The sequence below is a fragment of the Coregonus lavaretus genome, assembly GCF_964263955.1.
Source record: "Coregonus lavaretus genome assembly, chromosome: 21".
In the NCBI taxonomy this organism is placed as follows: Eukaryota; Metazoa; Chordata; class Actinopteri; order Salmoniformes; family Salmonidae; genus Coregonus; species Coregonus lavaretus.
The window spans coordinates 40,738,866-40,752,628 of NC_140008.1; positions in this window are offsets into that span (position 1 = coordinate 40,738,866).

The following is a 13,763-nucleotide window of genomic DNA, read 5'->3' on the forward strand; positions in this document are numbered from 1 at the left end:
AGTTTTAATGACTCCAACCTAAGTGTATGTAAACTTCCGACTTCAACTGTACATACCCTAACCAGAAGCCATGGATGACAGGCAATATCCATACTGAGCTAAAGTCTAGAGCTGCCACTTTCAAGGAGCGGGACACTAATCCGGACGCTTATAAGAAATCCCGCTACGACCTCCGATGAGCCATTAAAACAGGCAAAGCGTTAACATAGAACTAAGATCGAATCCTACTACGCTGGCTCTGACGCTCGCTTGCAAACAACCACAGATTACAATGGGAAACCCAGCTGCGAGCTGCCCAGTGATGCAAGCTAAATGCCTTCTATGCTCGCTTCGAGGCCAGGAACACTGAACCATGCATGAGAGCACCAGCTGTTCCGGACGACTTTGTGATCTCGCTCTCCGTAGCCGATGTAAGACCTTTAAACAGGTTAACATTCGCAAGGCCGCGGGGCCAGACGGAATACCAGGACCCATACTCAGAGCATGTGCTGACCAGCTGGCAAGTGTCTTTACTCACATTTTCAACCTATCCCTGAACCGGTCTGTAAAACCAACTTGTTTCAAGTAGACCACAATAGTTCCGTGCCCATGAACACCAAGGTAACTTGCCTAAATGGCTATTGTCCCTTAGCACTCACATCCATAGCCATGAAATGCTTTGAAAGGCTGGCCATGGCTAACATCAATACCATCATACCAGACACCCTGGACCCACTCCAATTCGCATACCGCCCCAACAGATCCACAGATGACGCCATCTCTATTGCACTCCTCACTGCCCTCACCAACTTGGACAAGAGGAATACCTACGTAAGAATGTTGTTCATTGACTACAGCTAAGCATTCAACACCATATATCAGCAGCATACCACTCTGCATCCCACTGCTGGCTTTCCTCTGAATCTAAGCAGGGTCGGTCCTGGTTGGTCCCTGGATGAGAGACCAGATTCTGCTGGAAGTGGTGTTGGAGGGCCAGTAGGGGGCACTCTTCCCTCTGGTCTAAGGATATCCCAGGGCAGTGAAGGGGACATTGCCCTGTGTAGGGTGCCGTCTTTCGGATGGGATGTTAAACGGGTGTCCTGACTCTCTGTTGTAATAAAAAATCCCATGCTTATCGTAAGAGACATTAACCCCAGTGTTATGGCTAAATTCCCAACCTGGCCCCATTTCCATCATCGCCACCTACTCATTCCTAATTGGCATATATCACTCCTCACCTCTCTAGCTGATGTGTGGTGGGTGTTCTGGCACAGAAATGGTTGCCATGCAATACCCAGGTGGGTGCTGCACATTGGTGGTGGATGAGGTAAGTTTCCCCCCTACAATGTAAAGTGCTTTGAGTACGACAGTTTGTATAAAAGCGCTATATAAATCCAATAAATTATTATTAATTATTACCATAGTCCGCTCAAAGCTCATCACCAAGCTCAGGACCCTGAGACTGAACACCTCCCTCTGCAACTGGATCCTGGACTTCCTGACGGGCCACCCCCAGGTGGTGAGGGTAGGCAACAACACATCAGCCACACTGACCATCAACACGGGGACCCCTCAGGGGTGTGAGCTTAGTGCCCTCCTGTACTCCCTGTTCACCAATGACTGCGTGGCTGCGCACAACTCCAACACCATCATCAAGTTTGCTGACAACACAACGGTGGTAGGACTGATCACCGACGACGATGAGGCAGCACACAGGGAGGAGGTCAGAGACCTGGCAGTGTGGTGCCAGGACAACAACCTCTCCCTCAACGTCAGCAAGACAAAGGAGCTGATCGTGGACTACAGGAAGCCGAGCGACAAGCACGCGCCCATTCATATCGACCAGGCTGTAGTGGAGAGGGTCGAGAGCGTCAAGTTCCTCGGTGCCCACATCACTAAGGAATTAACATGGTCCACAAACACCTACACAGATGTGAAGCGGGCACGACAGCACCTCTTCACCCTCAGGAGGCTGAAAAGATTTGGCATGGGCCCTCAGATCATTACAAAGATCTACAACTGCATCATTGAGAGCATCTTGACTTGCTGCATCACCGCTTAGTATGGCAACTGCAAGGACCCGACCGCAAAGCGCTACAGAGGGTGGTGAGCAATGTTCCCCCTAAGCTGTGCGTGGAGAAGCACGAGATTGAACTTCACTCAAATTTCTATAGTTTTCCCCCTTAGTTAACACTATCAGCATTTCCCTTTACTGTGGTATTGTGATCGAATCAAGGCAATATTAGCCATTTTCAATGCAACATACTGAAACAAAACGAACGATGCAAGAGATATTGTTGTAGGCAGAACGCATCGGAGGAGGATTCTATTGCATTGACACACACGACTCAGCCCGTACTCTACACAGACCGGTGCGGCATAACATTTACATTTTAGTCATTTAGCAGACGCTCTTATCCAGAGCGACTTACAGTTAGTGAGTGCATACATTTTTCATACTGGCCCCCCGTGGGAAACGAACCCACAACCCTGGCGTTGCAAGCGCCATGCTCTACCAACTGAGCTGCAGTAGGCCTATATGCAAATAGACCTTTGCCATATATTGATGTGTGCCATTCACTTTGAACTGGACTGTGTTTACAGCATGAGCGGTCGTGAGTAGATGCGCTTGTTTTGAGATCAAAGTGAGAGCTGCATGTAGCCATGTGTGCACATTTGTTCATATTTGTTTTATATATATATTTTATTTATTTAACCTTTATTTAACCAGGTAAGCCAGTTGAGAACAAATTCTCATTTACAACTGCGACCTGGCCAAGATAAAGCAAAGCAGTGCAATAAAAACAACAACAACACAGCATTACATATGGGATAAACAAAACGTACAGTCAATAACACAATAGAAAATCTATATACAGTGTGTGCAAATGTAGTAAGTTATGGAGGTAAAGCATATAAATAGACCATAGTGCAAAATAATGATGATAGAATGTGCAGAAGATGATGTGCAAATAGAGATACTGGGGTGCAAATGAGCAAAATAAATAACAATATGGGGATGAGGAAGTTGGGTGGGCTAATTACAGATGGCCTGTGTACAGGTGCAGTGATCGGTAAGCTGCTCTGACAACTGATGCTTAAAGTTAGTGAGGGAGATAAGAGTCTCCAGCTTCAGAGATTTTTGCAGTTCGTTCCAGTCATTGGCAGCAGAGAACTGGAAGGAATGGCGGCCAAAGGAGGTGTTGGCTTTGGGGATGACCAGTGAGATATACCTGCTGGAGCGCATACTACGGGTGGGTGTTGCTATGGTGACCAATGAGCTAAGATAAGGCGGGGATTTGCCTAGCAGTGATTTATAGATGACCTGGAGCCAGTGGGTTTGGCGACGAATATGTAGTGAGGGCCATCCAACGAGAGCGTACAGGTCACAATGGTGGGTAGTATATGGGGCTTTGGTGACAAAACGGATGGCACTGTGATAGACTACATCCAATTTGCTGAGTAGAGTGTTGGAGGCTATTTTGTAAATGACATCGCCGAAGTCAAGGATCGGTAGGATAGTCAGTTTTACGAGGGCATGTTTGGCAGCATGAGTGAAGGAGGCTTTGTTGCGAAATAGGAAGCCAATTTTAGATTTAACTTTGGATTGGATATGCTTAAAGTGAGTCTGGAAGGAGAGTTTACGGTCTAACCAGACACCTAGGTATTTGTAGTTGTCCACATATTCTAAGTCAGACCCGCCGAGAGTAGTGATTGAAGAGCATGCATTTAGTTTTACTAGCGTTTAAGAGCAACCAGGCATCCTCTACTGACGGAATGAGGTCAATATCCATCCAGGATACCCGGGCTAGGTCAATTCAAAAGGCCTGCTCGCTGAAGTGTTTTAGGGAGCGTTTGACAGTGATGAGGGGTGGTCGTTTGACCGCGGACCCATTACGGACGCAGGCAATGAGGCAGTGATCGCTGAGATCCTGGTTGAAGACAGTGGAGGTGTATTTAGAGGGTAAATTAGTCAGGATGATATCTATGAAGGTGCCCATGTTAACGGATTTAGGGTTGTACCTGGTAGGTTTATTGATCATTTGTGTGAGATTGAGGGCATCTAGTTTAGATTGTAGGATGGCCGGGGTGTTAAGCATATCCCAGTTTAGGTCACCAAGCAATAAGAACTCTGAGGATAGATGGGGGGCAATCAATTCACATATGTTGTCCAGGGCACAGCTGGGGGCTGAGGGAGGTCTGTAGCAAGCAGCAACAGTGAGAGACTTATTTCTGGAAAGGTGGTTTTTAGAAGTAGAAACTCAAACTGTTTGGGCACAGACCTGGATAGTATGATAGAGCTCTGCAGACTATCTCTACAGTAGATTGCAACTCCGCCCCCTTTGGCAGTTCTATCTAGATGGAAAATGTTATAGTTGGGAATGGACATTTCTGAATCTTTGGTGGCCTTCCTAAGCCAGGATTCAGACACTGCTAGAACATCAGGGTTGGCAGAGTGTGCTAACGCAGTGAATAACTCAAACTTAGGGAGGAGGCTTCTGATGTTAACATGCAAGAAACCAAGGCTTTTGTGGTTACAGAAGTCAACAAATGATAGCGCCTGGGGAGTAGGAGTGATACTGGGGGCTACAAGGCCTGGGTTAACCTCTACATCACCAGCGGAACAGAGGAGGAATAGAATAAGGATACGGCTAAAGGCTTTAAGAACTGGTCTTCTAGTGCGTTGGGTACAGAGAATAAAAGGGGCAGATTTCCGGGAGTTGTAGAATAGATTCAGGGCATTATGTACAGACAAGGATATGGAAGGATATGAGTACAGTAGAGGTAAACCTAAGCGTTGGGTAACGATGAAAGAGATAGCATCACTGGAGGCACTGATTGAGCCGGTCTCCGCGTGTGTGGGGGGTGGGACAAAGGAGCTATCTGAGGCAGGTTGAGCGGGACTGGGGGCTCTACAATAAAATAGTACAATAAGAACTAACCGAAACAGCAATAGGCAAGGCATATTGACATGGGAGAGAGGCATAAAAGAATCACAGGTGTTATTCGAGAGAGCTAAGACAACAGCTGGTAATGGCAACGAAAGTTTGAGCTGAGTCTAAACATATAAACAGGATGGGGTACCGTATAAAGGAACAGTCCAGCAGGCATAAACTGTGTAGCTGAGTGATCATAAGGTCCAGTGAAAAGGCTGCTACAGCACAGGCGAGCAGGAGGCACGGCTGTTGATTGCGTGTGCTAGCGGGCCGGGGCTAGCAGATGGATCTTCGTGGTCGTCGCAACGGGAAGCCTGTTGAAACCACATCAGACGATTACGTCGGCAGACGTGTCGTGATGGATCGGCGGGACTCCGTGTCAACACTAGGACGTCCCGTCCGGTTGACAGAGAGGTAGATAGCCGGGAGATGGGCCTGGCTCGAGGCTAGCTCAAGGTTAACTGGGCCTTGCTTTGGGACAGTGGTGATTAGCCAACAACAACAACAGCCATTCGGTTGCAGCTAGCTAGTTGCGATGATCCGGTGTTAAGGTTCAGTGATTCCGGCAGAAAATTCGATATGCTCTGGCTCGATAGCGCGATGTGCAGACTGCCCGATAATTGTCCAGGCTAGAGGTGGCTGGTAGGTAGTGCAGGCCACAGACAATGGTGAAGACCGCTAACGGTGGCTAATAGCAAATAGCTAGTTAGCTGGCTAGCTGGCTAGTTTCAGCCGGAGGTACCAGATAAGAAGGTATAAAGAAATAATAGAATCCGAACCACATTGGGTGAGGCGGGTTGCAGGAAAGTATATTTAGTTAAAGGATAGAAAGTGAGATTAAGAAATATATACGAAAAAACCACACAAAAAAACTAACAGAAAACAAACAAAAAACAGCCTATTTACATGAGGACACTACAGAAAACACGACCGCGCTGCTACGCCATCTTGGGACTTGCCTATCCTTTGCTAGTTATAGATAATTTGTAGTCAGCAATGGAGGAGTGATTGCTTCCTCTAAGAGCACAAAACGTGTACATTTTGAAATGCTTTTTTTTGTCTTAAAGGGGCAGTGTTGTATATTGATTAAGCTAAGTAGCCAATTGGCAGAGGGTATCATAATTTGTCTGATTCTCTGTAATAATGGTAATAAAGTGTAAAGTGGTTTCTTGCTTCAAACAACACAACAACATTTTCAGTCACCTCCTTGTCTGAAGGACAAGTCGATAAACATGTTAATGTCAAGCCCTGCAAGTCTCATGGAATGTAGGCCTACATTGAACACCACGCTGAATGATAGAACAGCTACACTATATACACAAAAGTATGTGGACACCCCTTGAATTAGTGGATTCGGCTATTTCAGCCACACCTGTTGCTGACAGGTGTATAAAATCAAGCACACTGCCATGCAATCTCCATAGACAAACATTGGTAGTAGAATGGCCACAAAGTGGTAGGCCACACAAGCTCACAGAATGGGACCGCCGAGTACTGAAGTGCATAGTGTGTAAAAATCGTCTGTCCTCGGTTGCAACACTCACTACCGAGTTCCAAACTGCCTCTGGAAGCAACGTCAGCACAACAACTGTTCGTCTGGAGCTTCATTAAATGGGTTTCTATGGCCGAGCAGCCGCACACAAGCCTAAGATCACCATGCGCAATGCCAAGCGTCAGCTGGAGTGGTGTAAAGCTCGCCGCCATTGGACTCTGGAGCAGTGGAAACGCATTCTCTGGAGTGATGAATCACGCTTCACCATCTGGCAATTCGACCAAATAATCTGGGTTTGGCGGATGCCAGGAAAACGCTACCTGGCCCAATGCATAGTGCCAACTGTAACGTTTGGTGTAGAAGGAATAATGGTCTGGGGCTGTTTTTCATGGTTCGGGCTAGGCCCCTTAGGTTCCAGTGAAGGGAAATCTTAACGCTACAGCATACAATTACATTCTAGACGATTCTGTGCTTCCAACTTTGTGGCAACAGTTTTGGGAAGGCCATTTCCTGTTTCAGCATGACAATTCCCCCGTGCAGAAAGCGAGGTCCATACAGAAATGTGTAAATTATCATTTTTAAATCCCACAATCTAGTTAGATAGCTTTTGTTGTAGGCTAGTGTGCAGCGGCTGCAGCAGGTGTTATCGAAGAGGATGTTGTTGCTAATGTGTTAGCTTCGCCCTTTTCAAGATTAACTTTCAACAAGAAGTGAAGTTTCAAATTATCATCATCTGGTGAGTGGAACTGTGTTTTTTTTATTGCAGCTCGCTTGCTGTTGTTATCTCTTTGAAAATAACTAATGTGTGTAAAACATTGTTCCACTTAAACTTTAGATCACCGGTTACTTTGTGTGCTGAATGTGAAAAATATATTTGCAATGGGAAGTAATAGTTGTACATTTCTATTGGCAAATGCTTAGCCTAATGGTTGTGTTTTTGTAATCTTATGATTGGGACCTGCTGGCTTATTATGTCCAAGTGAACAGGCTGCTTATCTTTTAACATAATGCTGTGTGTGACTGCTGTCTTTCTATTGGCCCTATGTGTTTTACAAAAAGTGTGCTCTCCTACATGGAGTGCGCTGGTATTACGGTCGCTGTCCCTTCAGCGTCACGAGTCCCTTCAGCGTCACGATCACACTCACATCCTTTAATGTGTCACTGTTGTCGCGTTTGGTGACAGTGTGATAGCGATGGCGTTAGGCTACCATAGGTTGTGTAAGCAGTGTGGTTAATGTTGCTGGTAGCATTATCCGTGTAGGTGCTGTCTCTGTGTGAGTGGCAGCCCGAAGCCTGGCTCAGCCTGAGGGGTGCATTAAGTGATGCTATGTTTCTGTTATTTTTCTTGATTTTTGAATTTGGTACAACGTGTTGGAAGATTATTTTCCCCACTGAAGGCCTCAGTTCACAAACACACAGCATCAGTCCCTCCTCCTCCACAGCTGAATGTAGACAACAACACAGAGATTCTGTAGACATCTTGACTAATACACGAGTGGAAGTCTATAGATCTTATTCAGTTAAAACAAAAATGTATGAAACTATACCTAAAGAGTCATTGTGTAACTTGGACATTATTTACCACCCTCCTTCAGACTATGTGACAAGTCATTGTGTAAGGGAGCTTCCTCCACAGCCGTCCCTTAGAGTTGGCTACTGCTCTCTAAACTCTGACCAAAACACCCCTCACCCACCTCCTCCGTTCCCTTTCATCCGTTCATCCCTCCATCCCTCCATCCCTGCTCCAGTCAGGCACCTCTGATGTCTGAGAGAGAGACCCAGTCACAGAGGCGCTGGCACAGATAGAGACTTGGCCCGGTCGGTCAGAGAGATCAATACAGACAGAGTCTCCATGTGCCTCTCTCCTTCAATAGCCCTAGCCTTTCTCCTTTATACCCTCCATCTGGTGCAGGGTGAATGGGACAGGCAGACAGACAGACAGACAGACAGACAGACAGACAGACAGACAGACAGACAGACAGACAGACAGACAGACAGATAGACAGACAGACAGGCAGGCAGGCAGGCAGACAGACAGACAGACAGACAGACAGACAGACAGACAGACAGACAGACAGACAGACAGACAGACAGACAGACAGACAGACAGACAGACAGACAGACAGACAGACAGACAGACAGACAGACAGACAGACAGACAGACAGACAGACAGACAGACAGACAGACAGACAGACAGACAGACAGACAGACAGACAGGCAGCCAGGCAGCCAGGCAGGCAGGCAGGCAGGCAGGCAGGCAGGCAGGCAGGCAGGCAGGCAGGCAGGCAGGCAGGCAGGCATGCAGGCAGACAATGCCTGTGTACTGCAGTAGTGACATGTGTGCCTCTATTGTGGGCCAAACAGGAACTGTCCCAACAAACAGGCCCTAAGCTTTTCAATTATAGATGCTGCTGTTAAGACAAAGAGTGTATGATTCATATGTCTGGAAGGGACATGCAGCTTGGCCTAAATACTGACCTATGTGGGAGATATACACCCACAAAACATGATTGTTATAGCAGATATGCACCATACAATTATGCATATCTTCCTCTAGAAAGGATCCTAAGTATTCCGTCAGTAGAAAGAGTGAAAGCTATCATATCACACACGAATTTCACTATGTTCCCCTTCATTTAACACTTGAATATTCACAGCAGACTGCAGTGACGCCATCCAGCCATCTATTATTCACTTAATGTCAATAAAACAGATCTACTGAAAGAGAGCTGCCCTGGATTTGGGGAGATGGGGAAGTTTGCATTTCTGATGTGAAATTTGTCACATAATAGACACTTTCTGATGCCGAACGGATGGTGCCTGGTGGTCGGGTCAATCCCTATCAAACACATTGGTGATTTATATAGACCCTTTCTACATGGGAAGACCTCCAATGCAGTCTCAGACCCTAACCACTAACCAGACACCTCCTGCCTAGTTGCAACCTGTCAATCCACCTGTCTCTGGGTCTGTCTCTGTGTCTGTCATTGTGTCTGCCTCTGTGTCTGTTGGTCAGTCAGTCGTTCAAAATGCCTGTGTGCTGGTTTGCCTGCCAATGTAACAAGGCTGGCCAGATGGACGTGGGAGGCTGCAGAGCTCTGATGTTTACTGAGCTACACATAGAAGCAGAGAAAGCTGGAGATACAGACTCAGTCACCCCATACAGCCGCAGCAGCAGCACCAGCAGCACTGCAGAGGCCAGCCAGCCAGCCAGCCGGCTAGCCCAGACAGACTCACCTGACACTCAGCCATCTCAGAGGGCTATGTCCCCCTCTCCCCCCCCCCCACCCCTTCAGCTCAGATAGACCCAGACCCTAAGGTTAGGTTTTTTTCATTGCACTGCAGTGAGCAGTGAGCTGTGGGGATAGCCCTGTTCACAACATTACCACTCACTCACTGACAATGAACTGTGGCCATTTAACTCTCCACATGACATAGGCCAGGGGTTTTCAAACTGGGGTCCGTGGCCCGAGGTACTGCAGGGGGTCCGCAATAATATTTATTGTGTGAAAAATAATTATTTGATGAATATTGCTAGCTGCACAGAATACCATTATGGATACCATTTGTATGTCTCTGCGTCCAGTATGAAGGAAGTTAGAGGTCGTTTCCCGAGCCAATGCTAACTAGCGTTAACGCAATGACTGGAAGTCTAGAGTAGCAGTTAACATGCTAGCTGTTCTTGTTCATCCAACTCTGGGGAAGTAGGTAAATGGCTTCTTTGCCAAAATCTCGAACTATCCTTTTAATCTGGAGGAAATTACAGTCACTGGAGCTAATTACAGGGTTTTTTCTGTATAGAAAATTCTTAGGCAGGCCGTCTAAGTGATAATATTCGGGATGGAAAAACAGTTTCAGTGTCAACTTAAACGACCAAAACCAGATAGAAAGCATGCAGAAAAGATATTGAACTATATATTTTTTTATAATACCATCTTTGAAAAAGTAACAATCAAATAAAAGCTAGACAATCAGGGAGAATCTAAAATTCCCAAAACTGGGCATTCAGGGCACATGTCCATTGCTTTTGTTTGAGGAGAGGAACACAGCATTAGCTTTAAAACTCTCAGCTCATGACAAACTGTGTAGAATTGCTGGGAATTAGCTTCTAAACTGCAACTTTTTCTCTCAGCTCAATGGAAAAATGTGTAGAATTGCAGAAAACTAGCTTTACAATAGCAAAATGTTCTCTTCGCTGCCAAGATACCTTTCTAGCTAATAGACTATGTTAGTTTACACTTCCTCTTCCAATGAACTGTGGGGTGGTCAAAATAATGACACTGTCCACCAAATCTATTCATTTTAAAATGTTGATTACTTCTACTTGCCATTATCATTCACCTGATGATAATACAATACTTTTTTGTTAACATATGATAGGGGTCCGGTCAGGGTAGCCGGTTTGCCTGGGCGGGGGTCCCTGGGCAAGAAAAGTTTGAAAATCCCTGACATAGGCAACTGAATATGCTGGAAATTCCCAACATAAAATTATTAAAAAGGAACAAGGACAATTAGAGTATATTATTGGGTTAGTGGGGGTTTCTTGCCATATAAGCTATTGTCAATCTGTCTATTACTGTCACTGGTAATCACTTAGGACTACACCACAGCAGGGTGATTGATAGGGACTATGTTTATGCTCTAATGTGTGCATGTTGATATTACAGTAGTTGCAGTTGTATTACAATATATGTAGCCAAATAAAAGACTGCAACATTAAGCATTTTTGTTAGAATAGTAGTGAACGCTAAAACAGACATACATACGTTGTTTCAACCCAAAATATACTATGATGAGATCAGCTCTACTCACACACAACAAAAGCAGTACGATATAGGCCTACATAATGAGAGACCACGATTACATGATGTAATGCACGGAAAATACAAGACATACAAACATCGGACAACATGGGCTAGATAGATAATCTATTTGGACCTATTTACACTAATCTTATTCAATTAAATATATTTCAGGGAGTATCACACAGCGAAAGGCGTGCTCTGCCTCGCATGCAACAGAGCAACATTATCCCCAGCTTGTTCTTGCTTGCTGCGCGTGAGCCGCACCGCCTCCCATGGCGAGAGAGCTGCTTACCTGAGCTGTCCATGGTGCTGCAGTCGTCCTCGCGCAGTGGGCCTGCCTTCGGTCCTCCTAGGGTTGCTGCTACCGAGCCGCCGCCGATTCCGCTGCCTCTCCCTCCCCCGTTATTGAAGTTTCCACTGCTATCGACCAACTGTAAAGATTCATAGCCATCGTAACTGCAGGTCTTTTTCTTATAACCACCAAGTAGGCTCATCTCATTCAGCTCTGTGTCGTGGATTTGAGAATTACATATAAATACGACAAAACAGCTACTGAATGCACATATTCCGGACGACAAATCTCAGATATCTGTTTAGAAATAATCCACCAGATATGCGCTAGTAGTTCCAGCAGCGCCTCTCCCTGTTTTCTTTTCTCCGCGATATCAAAAGCAGGACGTTGTCATCAGGACCACATTTACTACGCCGCACATCCACGGCTATGCCTGCCAGTCCGGGTTGAGTTAATGGGTCCTTTCAGTCTTTCTGCTCCAGGCCAACCTTTACAACACCATGTCGGCAGTAGGTGACTAAAGGATCGCCTGTTTCATTGTTATTTCTTTGCAAAGCAGTAGGCTAATATTTGTCAGCAAATATAAATGTTGAATAGGCTGTAGATGTGATATAGCCTACAGAATAGCATACATAGGACTGATTCTATTCTATTCTATACGAAAATATTCACAAATCGATTTCTAATAACATATTTTAACAGCCTATAGTTAACACACAATATCATCATATGCTCATAATGATTATTAAGGGATCAATTAACAATATTATTATAGAAACGTTTTCAGTTTCTTATAAGCTACATAGGCAATAGTCTCCATTGCTAATGGGCTTTAGTTCAAGCTGGTGATGGGCCAGTTGTAGGCTATACAGTATCGCCCCACAGACATATTATAAAGGAATTAGAGTGCTGAAGTCAGCACTGTAGGCCAGCATTGTGCTTTGTCAGGGACAGGAGGACCACTTCAGTCTGTTGATAATTAAAGATCTAGACACCCTATTCCCTATATAGTGCACTGCTTTTGACAAGGGCCATAGGCCTCTGGTCAAAATGGGTAGTGATCAAAAGTAGTGCACGATACAGGGAATAGGGTGCCATTTGGGACTCACACCAAGTGAGCTACTTGGTGTTCTGGAACATGCTTCCTTCCTTGGCCCAGTCCCCTGGCAACTGAGGGGCTGCATGGTTGCTCAAAGCAGGACCCGGGCCTGGGAAACCCTTTACAACAGGAGCCCTGGACTGAAAGCACAGCAGGGAAGGGAATTTCCAAAAAGATAAATGATTCCCCACGTAACCGGACGCAAAGTGCCACTCCATTGAAGGATGTAGTTTCCTCTGAAAGCCAGCCTCCCAACATCAGACATTTCCCCCTGATGCATTGTTTCAGGATGTCAACTCCTGCTTTCAGTCTCCAATACAAATGGTTACAGCCTTCACTTAGAAGACTGGAACAGGACATCAAAAAAGCAATTGAATGTCCTGACATTGCAGCTTGGGCTTTTTACCACTGGTGACATGGTATTTTATGGCTATGGTCACACAACTGTGTGATGCAAAAAGTGATCACTTTGATAATGACAGTGCCCACTGTACTCACAACTAACTAACCCATTTCGAAATTTGGATCCAAGTTTTAAAAGCAGATCATACTGTAATGACTACACTTCCACATAATTTAGCATAATGGACAGATAAGTGAATATGAACAGAAAACAGGGAGAGACAATCCTAAACCTGCTAAAAAACAAATGACAGCAAAAAAATACAAAATAAAAAACTACATAACCCAGCCTACTACTGCCTTTAATTACTTCCTAAAGCTTTAAATGCCACATTGAACTCATTCATTCTTTTATAGGCGGGGTTTAACCACTTGGATATCTCTTGGATGTTAATAAGACACTGTGGGTAAGGGGAAGTCCTTGTTTAACAAAGACCGTAGGATATTTTACAAGACCTTTGCCTAATAAACTGACATTTATTTCAGCTCTTCAGCTGTACGCCACCTCAAACATTGCTCTGTGGCATCCATGTTGGGTGCCTTTACTATATGATTTTTAAGGCATGTCCATATCATATTGAAAACAACAATATGGAAGTCCGGCCAACTGTCCAACCATACAGCCGTTCTCTTCAATAGGCCTATACTGACCTAAAATAAGCTATTCTACTAGATTCAGTGGATGTGCCATCATCTTTAAGGGTGGATAGGGGATTAATGATTATCCCTATACTGGTTAAAATGTAATGACCACTA